We start from the raw sequence: 15,328 nt of genomic DNA, 5'->3' as shown, positions 1-15,328 counted from the left end.
AGCGAAAATATCTAAATTACTTTTTTAAATATAAGTCTAAATACACATTGCTATATTCATAAATAAACAAAATACACATTACAATCATTTAACTAAAGGTCTGATTCTACGAGCTTCAAACTTGCAAATCCAATGCCCCCTGCAATATGCGTAAAAATACAATAATTTGTCAACAACACATGTTGAGCGAGTATATCACCAAATTTGATATATATATATATATATATATATATATATATAAAGAAAATTAATATATTAATGCTCAAGCGTGTAATACAATTAAGTACAATTAGTGGTGACAGTTGACCATGACTAATCGAACACAATCGATGGCTACAAAGATAATGTATTTCCATTAAACACGTAATGGTGTCGGTTGACCATGATTAATCGAAAATAATCGATGAGATATATTATGATGGACCTCTCCAAAACAATTATTAAACAATTAAGCAGTTTGCACATAACACATAATTAAATCATAAAACAATAGCAAATATGATTTGTTCATTATAAATGATGTAAAAGCTGTTTGCAGTGATATGCATAAAGTCCCACAAATTGTTTAAAAATAATAGAAAAATTGGAGTGATTACTCACCTTATTATTTATGTGAGATAAGTGATAATAAGAAAAGAAAAATGAAGATTAAGACTTTAAGGCGCTGCTAACACGAGTGAACATGAAATTTTAAGAAAATAAAGTAGAATTCAAACCGAGAATAATGTCGTTGGAATCACAGTAAAGCAAAAATAAAACTCAAGATATGAGATTTTAAGTGTTTAAGCGAGCTGGTATTGTTTAGAATATGAACTTCGAATATGTAGTCGTGTTCTGGCTAGTAAACTCAAATTTCATGACGAACATAAAAGTCATATGGCCTGAAAGCTAATTTTGACCAAAAGGTATAGTAATTGAAAAAAAAAAATACCAAGGTTGACTTTTATAACCCTAAACAGGTTGGGATCAAATTGACCCACGAAACTCCAAATCAGTAAAGTTAATTGATGGCTTTTTTTATTAATGCAAAACACACGTTTTATTAACTGGAAAGATAAAGGAAAGATGAAAATATACGAGTCAAAGAGTCTTTAAATACCAAAGTCAAACCGAAGAGTAAAGATTCTGTAAGGCCAAAATATAAATTACGATATCAAAAGAACGAAACCCGTTAAATATATTATGATCAAGGAAATAGTTAAAGTGGGCGAGAAATCCGGATACAAGACAAGAGCTTCGGTGCACACGTTTAGCTTCAAGGGGGAGGAGATATTCTAGAATGTTTGGTTGTAGCTTAAATTGGACTTAATTTTTAGTTTTTATGTGTGTCTTTGTATATATGGTGTAATCACCCACCAAAGGGGAGCTCACCTTGGGTGGGTTCGGTATTCCTTTATATATATATATATATATATATATATATATATATATATATATATATATAAAAGTGTTAAAATAAAAAGACATAGTTTTGTAGGAAGAGTAGGAATGACATAAAATTTAGAGTTACGAAACTATGTAGCCTAAATCCGAGATCTTAGGAAACTATTTGGTAGTTTAAAAACTACAAATCTCAACCACTAGATCATAGATCCAAGGGCTTAGATTTATTATTGCTCTTCCTAGGAAACTATTTCTTTTTATTATAACCCACCCCTATATATATAGGGGTGGGATCAAGAGAGAACCCCTTTTAAAGAGAGAACTAGAGAACTCCTCTTAGAACCATTGATTTTAAGTTATCAAGGGTTAAAAAACAAGGAAATGGAAAAACAAAATAAGATGAGGGGCTTTTAGTGAATGAAGGGTAACATTGGGATTAAGAAAAAAGAACACCAAATATCGTGTCCATATGTTTTCCCTCTTCTCATTCATCACTTTGCTTTTTTTCCTGGAGAATGAAGACCTAGGGTTTTCAAAAATTGAACAATCGACTGTAAAATCAAGCACGAATCAGAAGAACATTAGCAGGTAAACAATCATAATAGCTTATTTTACATATTATTTGGGCCTATTAGGCGTATTTAGCATCAATTGTGTTTCTTTTTTCCATTTGATCGAAGAAATACATAGCATAGTTGAACAATACTTGTACCATCGACATAAGTTATGAGAGATTTGTATATTTAGTGTTATAAGTCGATAGCAGTCCATGTATATTACATGATTAGCGGAGTATTACATAATTGTAATACATGAATGATGTATCTTACTGCATAATATATTAGTTATATAGCACATATGTACTATTGAACATCATACCATTTATGTAGTTATAATACACATATGCAATATATATTAAGGATATTATGTCTAGTTAGATGTGTATACTACCATTTATTAGCATTTAGACTTAGATACATGAATGATGTATCTTACGACATACTTTTTTAGTTATACTGCACATATGTATTGTTGAACACCATGTAATGCCTCTGAAAATTGAGATGCGAATGTTATTAGTGTAAAGGAACTCGTTTTAGTTATCAACGTGTCCTGCTAGGGGTGTGTTGCGCGTATTTCTAATTATGATGCATATATATAAAGGAGCTCGTTTGAACTAATTAATATAGGCTTAACTTATAGTTTGACTAGGTATGCCCTCCAACTGTTTGATAAAATGTCTGAATGGACTCGTTTTGGTAATTACATGCTTAAAATCTTATAGTTGCAAAATCATTATTTAACACTTAATATATTTATTCTTCATACATGTATTAATACTATATTATTACATACATTCAGTAAAATTGTATATATGTGTGCAATACTATTGTATTACATATATGCAATACTATTGCATATACGCACTACTATTGTATCACATATATGTGATAATACTATATATGCAGTACTATTGCATATATTATTACTATTTTGTCACATGGATGCAATAATATATTGCCTGCATTACGATTGTAATACATACATGCAGTATTATTGTATAGCATATATGCAGTACTATTGCATATATGTATTACTATTGTATCACACACATGCAGTAATATTGTATAGCATATATATAGTACAAGTGCATTGCATATATGCATTGGTACTTTATTTGGTATAAATACTAAATATGTGTTTTAATTTTATAACCAGCCGATGAAGATCAATCAAGACTAGGTATCAAAAAGGTATAAAGAAAAGAGAAAACACGGTGTTGGAAGATAAAAATGGAGTTAATCAAACTAAAGGATGAAAAAATAACGTATGGCCTATAATACATTCTTGTTCTTCTCCATGTCGATTGTTTGCTCTGATGCTTGATTATACTCAAATCATAACCACGTTCAAGCTTATTTGTTTGTATCTCATATGTACAATGCATATTTTTTACAATTTGGAAACCGAATCGTTGTAATTGTTTATAATCAAATTATAACCTGATCAATTCAAGCTTATTTGTTTGTATCACATATGTGTAGCGTATATTTTATTTAGTTTTAAAAATTGTATATTTGTACTTTGTAATAGTTAGTTGGTGCCAAATAAGTTTTTCATACGGTATAATTATGGAGCAGTTACCAACACATGATATTCAAAACTAAAAAATGTTCAAATTACAATAACCAAATCACTAATAATGCAATGTATCATTTATAGTACACATACATAAATAAAAAAATCACAGACCTCATAAACAATCAACCACGTCTTTTTCTTGCTCATTTCACTAAGTTAGTTTCCTTTCTTCATTAGGCAGCTGACATGGTATGTATAAAACACACCAATTTTTGGACCATTTCGAGTTATAACACACAAGGTGGTGGCCATTAGCATGTACTTCAAGAAAGTTATGGAAATATAAAGAAAACATAAAAGCAAGCATTAGGCATAGCTGGTATGACATTGTTTATGAAGATATGAAGAAAACACTATACTCACATATCTACATTTGTTCCATTTTTGTCCATATTTCTTCTTGATAACAACCTGCAAACAAATGAAAAGGATTACGAATTACACACCAATAATTAGAATTCAAAATTTATTAGGTGTTATACTTTGTAACATGTTTCATACACATATATAACATCAGAGTAAATACACAATATTATTTTTAAACGAGTCATGTCACACACCTTTGACATTCATCATATTTTGCTAATATGAACTTAAACGAGTTATTTCCTTGTATATTGACAATTAAAGTAAATTTCATACAATTAAATTTAGATTGGGGACATAGCAATATACTGTTGTAGCTTAAATTACTATTTTCACAACTTTGTGCACAACAACACCAACCCTTGCCATGCCACTGGCTGTAAAACTAAACACGGTAAAAAGACCACTTATAAATCCATATGCATCATCAAATATCAATAGCTACTATAATAATTAGACTAAATATGTACTAACAAACGACAACTTTCTCTACAAAGGCATAAGGTTGCAACAAGAAGCATATGAAGTCAAATGTAAATTACTAAAGCTAGTAATTTCACTTTTTTTTTCATGTATCTAAATAGTTATGATAGATATTGTGGTAACTACTGCCTACAAAAACTAATGACAGCCTTTTGTAACTATGGCACCAGCTAACCACAAATATTTTGTAACTACACATTATTAACTTTAACTTTTTGTTGTTATATTATAATTTAATCAACACCAGCACACAACAACCAGCATTTGCTAATGTAATTGTAGACCCCCTTTCAGCAATATTAATATCGCAACAGTAGTCTACATGAGAAGCTTACTCGTGTTCAGATTAGCATACACATGAGACTATTGCAGCTCTAAATTTGATTCTTGAAATACTACCAATACAAATGGTTGTAATCCATATAAGTAAATTATTTATTTTTGTACATTACACATATTCAAATCAATGATAGCAATTGCATAAAAGAACCATTAGGATAAAATGATGTTAGCAACAACAACTCGTCTTTTCATCATAATCATAACAGAATACGTCAAAGACGTAATCCAAGTCTAACTAATTAAACACTAGATACAATCAATCAATCAAAAATCAACCAAAAATATCAGAGGAAAACTAAAAATAATGTAACCACATTAAAATAATAAAGTGAATTCCTTACCCTTTTTTATCCAATTGAGTGGAAAGCTCTTCCAATTGAGTGTAAAGCAGCTAATTCCTTGACATCACTCATATGCATAAACATTGTTGCATTAGTCGTGAAAAAAAATATGTGTTAATTTCATGTATATTGTTTTATATTGCATATATGTAGTAATAAATTGTTGTATTACATATATGTATTACTTGGATTATGATGTCACCTTGTTGCTCAACACCTGCATATTGTTCGTGAAGCTTTCAGATGCATTGCTAACTGATTAAATAACAATAAAAAAAACATTTAAAAATTAATGAAGAAACGAGACTTAATTCAATTGGAGCATAATACCTTCGATTGCCATAATATTAGCATGAAATCACGCTTAAAATCGAGATGTATGGTTGTGTATACTGAAATCGATACTAAATCGAGGACTTATGGAATCGAATTTACAGAATTTATCTTCGTCACACGTGATAAACGTGGATTAGGTATTCCGACGAAGAAGATGATGGTGAACTGTTAATTTAAAAGAGTTATGGTAATTGGAACTTTTTGGGTTCTTCATCACGTCGCACAGGGGAAGCTGCATGATGTGTTGAGATCTGTTAGAAATGCAATTTTATAAAAATAACCCTTTACTTCTCTCGTTAGAAAGGAGTTCTCTATACTACATTATAACGGAGATAGCGACATTTCCTCTTCCAAACATGAGACGCCGTTATATTTAATATTTAAGAGGTCTTCACACCGGGCGACTTTAATACTTCGGTTTCCGGCGACTTCAATTTACTCCGACGAGTTAATTCATTGCAATTAATCATCTTCAACTGTAACAATCCATCCTTCATTGAAAGATTTGAAACCGATGAATATGTCTCGCTACCCCTGAAATCGTGTTTAAATTCAGCCTATAACCCTAGGTGACTTCAGGTTGGGTTTTCATAACTGTTGGATGTTTATCGTCAATCTATTTCTTCTATTGTCTCCTTTTGTGTGTGATTTAAGTTCTTAATTAGGGTTTTTTATTGACAATTATTCAGTTTTATATTTGTTCCAAAAATTTCTTTTAAGCCAATAATTGATTGTCATTGATAGGGATACTGTTGTTCTCAAAGGGTTAGCCAAGTAAGCAACTGATATCTGAAATCATAAGAATGATGTTTGTAACTGCTTATGGTTTTAATGTTGTATGCTGCCTTGTTTATTCTCGATAAGAACCTTTTATTAGCACTCAACTTGCATCATACTCCAGGAATATGATTTGTGACCGATGACATTTAGAGCATATATGCATTTAGTGTAGCTGTGCAGGTGCCATATATTATGATTATTTGGATTAAGGAGCTGTTTATGATGGATTTATAAAATAACTTATCTACATACTGCAATTGTTTACAAGGGCAAATTGTAAATAGGTCAAATGGTTTAACATGGCAAATTGTTTTTTTGGTGGTTTGGTTTGAATAACGGAAAGACCATGATGTGCAATTTGTTTATTTTGTTGAAAGCGAGTTCTTGGATGAACATGTAGAATTATAAATTTCACTTTATAAGTTTTGATTTAAATATGGATCAGTGCAATCTGAGATTTTAATCACACTTCACTTCATTTATACTTTGTTTGTAATTTTTTTTTTGAACAACACTTTCTTGGTAATTACATTTTGAGATTTTAAACAGGTTAAATTGACATGAAGGGTGCTGAAAGAAATATGGAGTTGCATAGTTGAACACAATGGTGAATCTGGATTGCAATGGGTGTGCTTGGTGTAACCACATATGTGTATTATATATTGTATACAAACCGCTTTCTGTTCAAGGTGGTAATCATAATTTGATCTTAATTTTGTTCTGTTATGCTGATTCGAATATGTGCAGCGTCTCACTTACGGGAAACTCCACTAGCTATGCTAACCATACCAATTAGAACCGGCTGTTAAAACTTTTGGTACATTCCTCATTTTATCTGCAATTTGATAATGTTTATTCAACTGCATTATTGTGTAAATCCAGATCAGACTGCACCATAAGAATTAAATAATTTTTTTTAAGTATTTTTAAATATTTCATACCAGTCAATAAATTTAATAGAATATTGAGTGAGCAGTTTTTTTAAAGCTATTTACCATTTTCTTAACTTTTCCTTTACTTAAGCTTTTTTAGTGGTACAAGGTAGGGATGAGATCGGTATCGGTACCGAAAATACCGAAAACCGCAAATTCTTGGTGCATGTACTGGTACCAAAATATCCGATTTGGTTTTTAGTTCGGTACTAGGACAGTACCATATTAAACATAAAATTCGGGAAATACCAATACCGTACCGACAACGAAACTCAAAACTTCGGTACGATGGTACCGATTTCGGTACCGGTACCGAATTTGCTAATCTCTACAAGGTATTGTTGCATATAACAAATGTTTTTTTTTACTTTTTTTTTAGTTTTCATTTTTTTCCGACGTCATTGAGAATGCTAATTACAAGATCTGGTTTTCTATATTCATTAAGTACTTTTAACAAAAATACATTAGCGGGTCAGACCGACTTGTTTGTATTTGTCCGTACTAGAAAGTAGCCAATTTTCAACTTGAATATTTTTTTGGGCACAAAAATAGAAAAAATTTGGTGGATCAAACCAACCTGTTTACACCCATACTAGAAAGTAACCCGTTTTCAAATCTGAATCCATTTTGATAATGAAAAAGGATTGACAGGTCAGACAAAGTAACCCCTTTCTAATAAAGAATTGGTTAATGGATTAATCCAACCATTGCTTATTAAAAGAAGATATAATATGACAAATGCATGAGAGGTGGGAATATGATATAACAAAAGTTCGTGAAGGCATTTGTCTTATGGAAAAGGATTCCAAGAACAGAATCCCGCTGGAAGTAAGTTTGTACTAATTGCATGATATAACAAATGTTCTTTCGATTACGTTTTTTTGTGTTCTGATTATCGTTTTAGCAATATGTGTTATTGGGACTTGTTCGTGCTTTCATCTTTTTTTTTTATGACAAGAATGAGGATAATATGAAACTAAGTTGAATTATAGACATTTACAGTTGCAGTTGACATTGAAATATGGTTTTTTATATATGAAATATGATTTCTTATATATAATAATAGGTCATAAAAGTGAACGATTGACTTTGATTTTGAGATTGGCATTTTGTAGTATGAAGATGAAGATAAGGATATGGTGATGCTTGCAACACATGATCTTGTTGGCAGCTGTGGAGCATAACAAAATCAGATGGTTGGAAGGTATAAAGTGAAATTACTATATTCAGTTATTTGCCCATCATCTTTGGTTTGGTTTCATGGTGAATATAAACAGAGGTTAAAGTTGCAGTTGGATTACTCTAGGAAGGCTAGAAACTGTAAAGAGCATGTTCATGTGAATGCCTGCACTTTGGCTAAGAGTTTGGTTGTAGTCAGGCTGCATTGGTTGTGGATTTAGGTGTATTTTTTCTACTTTTAGTAGAGTTGGTGATTGATGGGCGTATGCTAATATTGTTCTTGAAAAACTATTTGAGTTTGATATACATACATTATATGATGACTCTTATCTTGTTAAGATGTTCAACTCACTAAAGGATTGATAGACTTATAAAAAACGATTGGATGGCTGTTATTTGGGTTTAATTTAACACACTCTTAAATCATTGTCTTAATTTGGATTGGATTCATGATCCATGTATTATATTTATTTCTCATATCTCATAACATTAGATTATTGGACCCTTATTGTTTCATTATATGAAACCTACAAATATTTAACTTTTATGATAACATTGATTTTAGGATGAGGAAATTCGGTTTGGTATCGATTTGGTACCGAATCGGTACCAAAGTTTTAAGTTTTGGAATCAGTACGATACCGGCATTTCCCGATATTTGACCTATGATACCGGTACCGTCCCGGTACCAAACCTAATATATCGGTACCAGTACCAAAAGTTGGTGTTTTTTGGGATCGGTATTTTCAATACCGGTACCGGTCGGTACTGTGCTCATCCCTAATTGATTTTTACTTGTGGGTTACATTTTATGGATGATTCATAAGGCCTATTCAATATGTTTAAATTATTTATTTAGTTGATTGACCTATATTATATTATATGTGGAATTTATATGCAGGGAATTTATATTTGGATCATGCTGCTGCAACTTTATGTTCTGAATTATTGATGGAAGCCAAATTTAAAGATCTTTCCACCACTTTATAGGCCAATTTCGTATATTTTTCCTGTTTCATACTTACTTTGCTAATGTAAGTATTTCATAAAAGCACAAAATTCATTGAATCTTTTTATTACCTCTTCAATCAATATCATTCTTTGAAACATAAAGATTCAATGTAATACGTTAATTTTAAAGTATTAGACGGCCAAAGTAGTTCTAGCTTGGTCACTTCAGACATTATATAAGATGATCGCCGCTAGGTAACTTGTACTACGAGCGTGCACACTCATTTATGTTGATATATAAGAATAAATAAATTGATATATAAGAATGATTAAAAATATACCAACTCACTTAAACCATTCAAAAAAAAAGTCATATGTTTATTTTGTTTTTGCACATGGTTGTATGAGCACTTGAAAAGATTGCATAACTTAATGTTGATAACTATGGATGAGCACGATATCGTACCGGTATCGATAATACCAATCCAGAAAATCACCTATATACAAAAGTTAGAAAATCACGTATATACAAAAGTTACTTCGTTAACTTAGTAAAATGTAGTTGCCTTTAATTTCTTTTATTATGATTATTATGTTATAAAAATTTCTTACTTTTTATCATAAACTATAGCGAATATAAATGTTGGTATCGTAAAAACTGAATCCCAGTTGTGTCCTCGCCGCAACGCGCGGGCACACTTACTAGTATATATATATAGAGAGAGAGTAAGATTAAAATAAAAAGAATAAATTTCATAAAAAGTATAGGAAGCAATATAGACCATTGAATTGATTATACAAAATAAGGGTAGAATTTTAGTTTAATTTAGGAAAATATTAACTAACATGCTATTTTTATGGATTTTATATTCTTAATTGTAAACTCTCTCAATAACACATCCCAGTAACCATTGACGAACACATCAATAACGACAATTTATCACCCATCCAAACTTTACTCCTCTTCACTTTCTTAATTCAAAATAGCATCACTTTTAATCATGTTCGACGAGGAGCATCAGTTTGAATCCAAGGTCGATGTCGGAGGCCGGAGCATCAATAACCTTCACGTATCATCGGGATATTTCCTATATCGACAAGGGAGTGGGAGAAGCCGATATCGTATTCGCCGACTGATGTAAGTTTTCTGTCGGCATGTATTATAAACATGATTAATAATTGTTCCAGCGAAGGTTGCATTTCTTCTCCGGCCAATACGACGCCGACAAAAAAAACTAACTAAACGAATGCGGGAGTTAGCCAACGTGCAGATCTGTCTCGTTCCACTCGCAGATGGGGGCGACAGCGGCGTCTTTATTGCTGCGTTGCTGATGGTGGTGCCGTAAGTCGTAGTGAAGGAGGTGTGTGTGTGTGGGTGGGGGGGGGGGGGGGGGGTGGTTACGGTCAGGGCTTTGAATCGGTGTTTGAGTAGTAACTAGTAGTTGAGCCCGCGCGTTGCAGCGGGGATGAAATGGTGGTCGTATGAACTCGGTTTGCGGCAGAGACGCGATAGGAATTTGATGGCATCGGTATGGTTTGTGATTGTACCATAGTCATCTAGTTTATTGTATGTTAAATTGAAAATGGTGTAACCATTAATCTCTAATCTTTGTTTCAGTGTCTCGATGAAAAAAATAAATAAATGAAAAGATGGAAGCAAGACCACCAACCACAGTCTCTCTGGAGAGAGTTTTGATATTGAGACATAACTATTATTTTGATTACTCGAAAAAGTACAAGGAAAAAATGAGTATAGACGATACCAACCCTGTTATAGTAATATGTTCATTCTTTAATGCTATTACAAGAAAGTTTGAAAGAAAACCAAAATAACCTTTCTATTTACGTCATGTTAAATGTACATTTAGAATTAAATGTACATTTAGAAAAAAGATGCGTATTCGAAAAAACATGTGTATTCTAGTTGGCTTTTGGTCCTTGTTTTAACTATAAGTTTTCTAAAGTAAATAATAGTATGATACTCCAACTTCTTAAGAACAACCTCCTTTGTAGGCAATGAAGGGATTTCTCCTCTACTTATCATGGTGATGGCACCACAAACACTTGCAAACTTTAGTGCATCCCTTAGCTTCTTATCCTAAAATTTAAGATCAATTATATTGGAAAGGTTGGGTCAAGATAAGTTTAGGCATAAATGAGTCGGTCAAGTAGGATGACCCGTAAAAACTTTTGTCTCTTCATTACAATTACATAAAAACATCATACAAAAAAGGTGACAATTTTTTAAGTTACCTTAAATGGCCAAGGATTTGAAGCCAAACTACCAACAAAAGCATTCACCGGACTTGTTGGGTTCACCAACAAAAGGATCCGTTGGACCTGTTGTATCAACCCACATGACCTTAATACTACCAACACTCGTAAGAAAATCCTGCAAACATTATTAAAATAATTAAAAAAAATAAAATCCAATACTGAAAAATCATAATAATGACAAAACAAAACCGAACTGAACATAAAGTCCATATAATAAAAACAAACATCCATGTATAAGACAGAAATAGAATTACAAAGCCAAAGCATATACAAGATAAGACACATGTAAATTAATGCATATGTATCACTATCATCTGCATGTTAACCCAAAAGTTCATCTACTGATTAAATAAGCCATACAATGGTTTTTTTCTTTAAAAATGCATTTGATACTTGCCTAGTAATACAAATTTCATAATGGTGACATGTACTATGGATAAGTTACTTTTTATTAAAAAAAAATCAAAATGATATATATCAAGAAAACTAAAACCAAACCAAACCAAACCAAAACTAAACCTAACAGATACGAAACCGAACTGAAAATAAAATTTATAAAAACAGAGCTCGTTTATCCGAACCCGTACCGAGTCAAAACAAAATAACAGTTTTTAGAGTCGACCGGTTATGACAGAAATGAGTAGTGACCCGAAGCCGACCATGGTTTAATACGACCTTTTGTCTAACCAAACCTAAATGAGACCAAAAACCGAATTTGATCAACCAAATAAACTGAAACGAAAAGACAAACTGAAAACAAAACCAAACGCAAAAACCAAATAAAAGCCAAACTGAAGCAAAACTAAAAACCGCAAAACCAAAAAAACCGCAACAGAAATAATCTTATTGTAACAAAACCATAAAAAGTTAAACCAAAACGAAAAAATTACTATACGTGTATATAATAACAAAGGTCATTTACCCGAGTCCGTACCGAGTCAAACCAAAATAACAGTTTTTTAAGTCAACCAGTTATGACAGAAATGTGTAGTGACCTGAACATGGCCATGGTTTTAATACAACCTTTTGTCTAACAAAACCTAAATGAAACCAAAAACCAAATTTGATCAACCAAATAAACTGAAACGAAGAAAACAGAACCAAACGCAAAAACAAAATAAAAGCCAAACTGAAACAAAACTAAAAAAATGCAAAACCAAAAAAACCGCAACGAAAATAATATTACTTTAACAAAACCATAAAAAGTTAAACCAAAACGAAAATTCATATACGTGTATATAATAACAGAGCTTGTTTATCCGACCCGTACCGAGTCAAAACAAAATAACAGTTTTTTGAGTCGTCCAATTATGACATAAATGTGTAGTGACCCGAAGCCGACCATGGTTTTCATACGATCTTTTGTCTAACCAAACCTAAATGAAACCAAAAACCGAATTTGAACAACCAAATAAACTGAAATGAAATTAAATGAGACTAAAAAATGAAAACCGAACCAAAAGCAAAAACCAAATAAAAGCCAAACTTAAACAAAACTAAAAAATGCAAAACCAAAAAAACCGCAACGGAAATAATCATATTTTAACAAAACCATTAAAAGTTAAACCAAAACGAAAAAATTACTATACGTGTATATAATAACAAAGCTCATTTACCCGAACCCGTAACGAGTCAAACCAAAATAACAGTTTTTTGAGTCAACCGGTTATGACAGAAATGTGTAGTGACCCGAAGCCGACCATGGTTTCAATACGATCTTTTGTATAACCAAACTTAAATGAAACCAAAAACCAAAGTTGAAACCAAATAAACTGAAACGAACTGAAATGAGACAAAAAATGAAAAACTAACCAAAAGTAAAAAAGCAAATAAAAACCAAACTGAAACAAAAATAAAAAACGCAAAACCATAAAAACCGCAACGAAAATAATAATATTATTATTGTAACAAAACCATTTTTATTGGAAATGATGATGTGGATTTCAGCTGCAAATAACCATTTAAGAAAATAAAAACCAAACTGAACAAAACTAAAAAACGCAAAACCATAAAAACCACAACGAAAATATTATTATTGTAACAAAACCATTTTTATTGGAACTGATAATGTGAATTTCACGTTTGATTTCAGCTGCAAATAACCATTTTTATGGCAACATGAAAAGAAAAACAAAAAATTATGAATAACTTACTACAGAAGCGTATGTAAACTTCACATGCTTTTCCACAACTTGAGTGGGTTCTTGAACATAAACTGATGTGTTTTGATGCAATGGCTGTTGATCATACTTCACTTTGTTTTGATAAAAAGACTCTTGAAAATGGTCTTCTCTACCATCATAGTCTTCTTGCCGCTGATTTTGATGATCTTGTGAAGTAAAGTAGTCACCTTGACCATAAAAATGAAGATATAAACATGGAACTGAGATATAATCACATGAAATGGAGGCGTTTTACATAGGAAATGAAGGTATAAAAACATGAAATTGTGGTATAAAACATCTAATCGGTGTGCATTTCTAGACCATTACGAAAGCCCCTATGTTTAAAGACAGTTGACATAAATATCTAATCTCCTAATCGGTGTGAGTTGTAGAACACAGGTTCTACTCATAGTTACAAACATCAAATAAAGCAAATATATACATTAATAATAAAACTTATTCATCCTAATATCCTATCACAATCATGTAGAAATAAGGCATGTAATCCTTAAGTCATGAAGACTCCGGTTGTTGCTGAAGCATCAAATAATATTGCTCAACAAAGTACGAACCAACCTAACACAATCAATCACACAAACACATATCAATCGTAAACCCTAACTCGTTAATTACACAATGTATTCCAAATTAAACAAGAAAAGAACACAATGATAACTTTTTGGCTCCTTTTATATTTCATAGAAACATCCAAACGATTTACAATGAAGTGGCAGGTAAGCGGGCAACAAGCTGCGCCGCAACCCTCTTTTGGATAGCAAACCCAATCCGACTAAAAACAAAGTTTTGATTCTTATGGGCTGATACGATTATAGAAGACGAGTATAGAATAACTCCAAAACAAATCGTATTCAAAAACAGCATCTATGGAAAAATTGAATAAATTTAGGAGAATTGAAAGGAGAATATGGTATTTATAGTTTACTGTTACCAAATACATCACAATATGCTAGTTATAATGAGCCAGAGAATGAAAGAAAAACCGGATGACCAACGGAGCAAATCTCGATCCTTTATTAGGTTTCAGTTGATTAGGTATTGTAACTTCAATTCAATTGATGCATATTCATTTCAATTGAAGCCTGAATATGAATCGTAAGGTCACCTTTATTGCAGTTGATTAGGTATTGTAACTTCAATTCAATTGATGCAATTCAATTTAACAGTCGCCGGAGACTCGATTTAATGTCGCCTGAGATGATACTTGGTGCATTGAATTTTGCCGTATTATAATAATGTAATATAGATATAGATCAGAAGAGTGTATTATGATTTTGTGAAGCAATCATCACTTTGGTTTTTTAATTTTGTTATTTGGTTTTTTAATTTTGTTATTTATAGTTTACTGCTACCAAATACATCACAATATGCTAGTTATTTTTTATTATTAAACCCTATGAACTTGTTTTGTTCATCAAGAATATATTATGTTCATTCTAAATAAATTGTGTCTGATTTCATCATAATAGATATTGGTTACTTGTAAGTGGTTTAAGTACAAAGTGTTTTTTTCATTAATGTTGGTTATGATGTTCAAGCTAGTGTATTTTAGTTTTTTGTGTTTTTTGTGTCGTGTTTTAAATTTGGATTAAACTTTAGCGTTTTTTTTAAATTTTGATTTAAAACACACTGT

The 15,328-nt window shown here is 31.5% G+C and overlaps 1 long non-coding RNA gene across 1 annotated transcript; it reads right to left on the bottom strand.

Annotated features, from left to right (window-relative positions):
- Window positions 1–11,054: 11,054 nt before the first annotated feature.
- Window positions 11,055–14,180, bottom strand: LOC143623834 (uncharacterized). The gene is made up of 2 exons (XR_013151979.1): window positions 13,666–14,180; window positions 11,055–11,627 (listed from the first exon to the last, which is right to left on the bottom strand). It is a non-coding gene; the product is annotated as an uncharacterized LOC143623834 (long non-coding RNA).
- Between the last annotated feature and the right edge of the window lie 1,148 nt (window positions 14,181–15,328).

Source organism: Bidens hawaiensis, unplaced genomic scaffold, assembly GCF_021521415.1.
Source record: "Bidens hawaiensis isolate Kalapana, Puna unplaced genomic scaffold, B.hawaiensis_p1.1 tig00003544_1, whole genome shotgun sequence".
Lineage (NCBI taxonomy): Eukaryota > Viridiplantae > Streptophyta > Magnoliopsida > Asterales > Asteraceae > Bidens > Bidens hawaiensis.
Note: the sequence above shows the minus strand (reverse complement) of the source record. Positions and strands in the feature narration are given on the sequence as shown.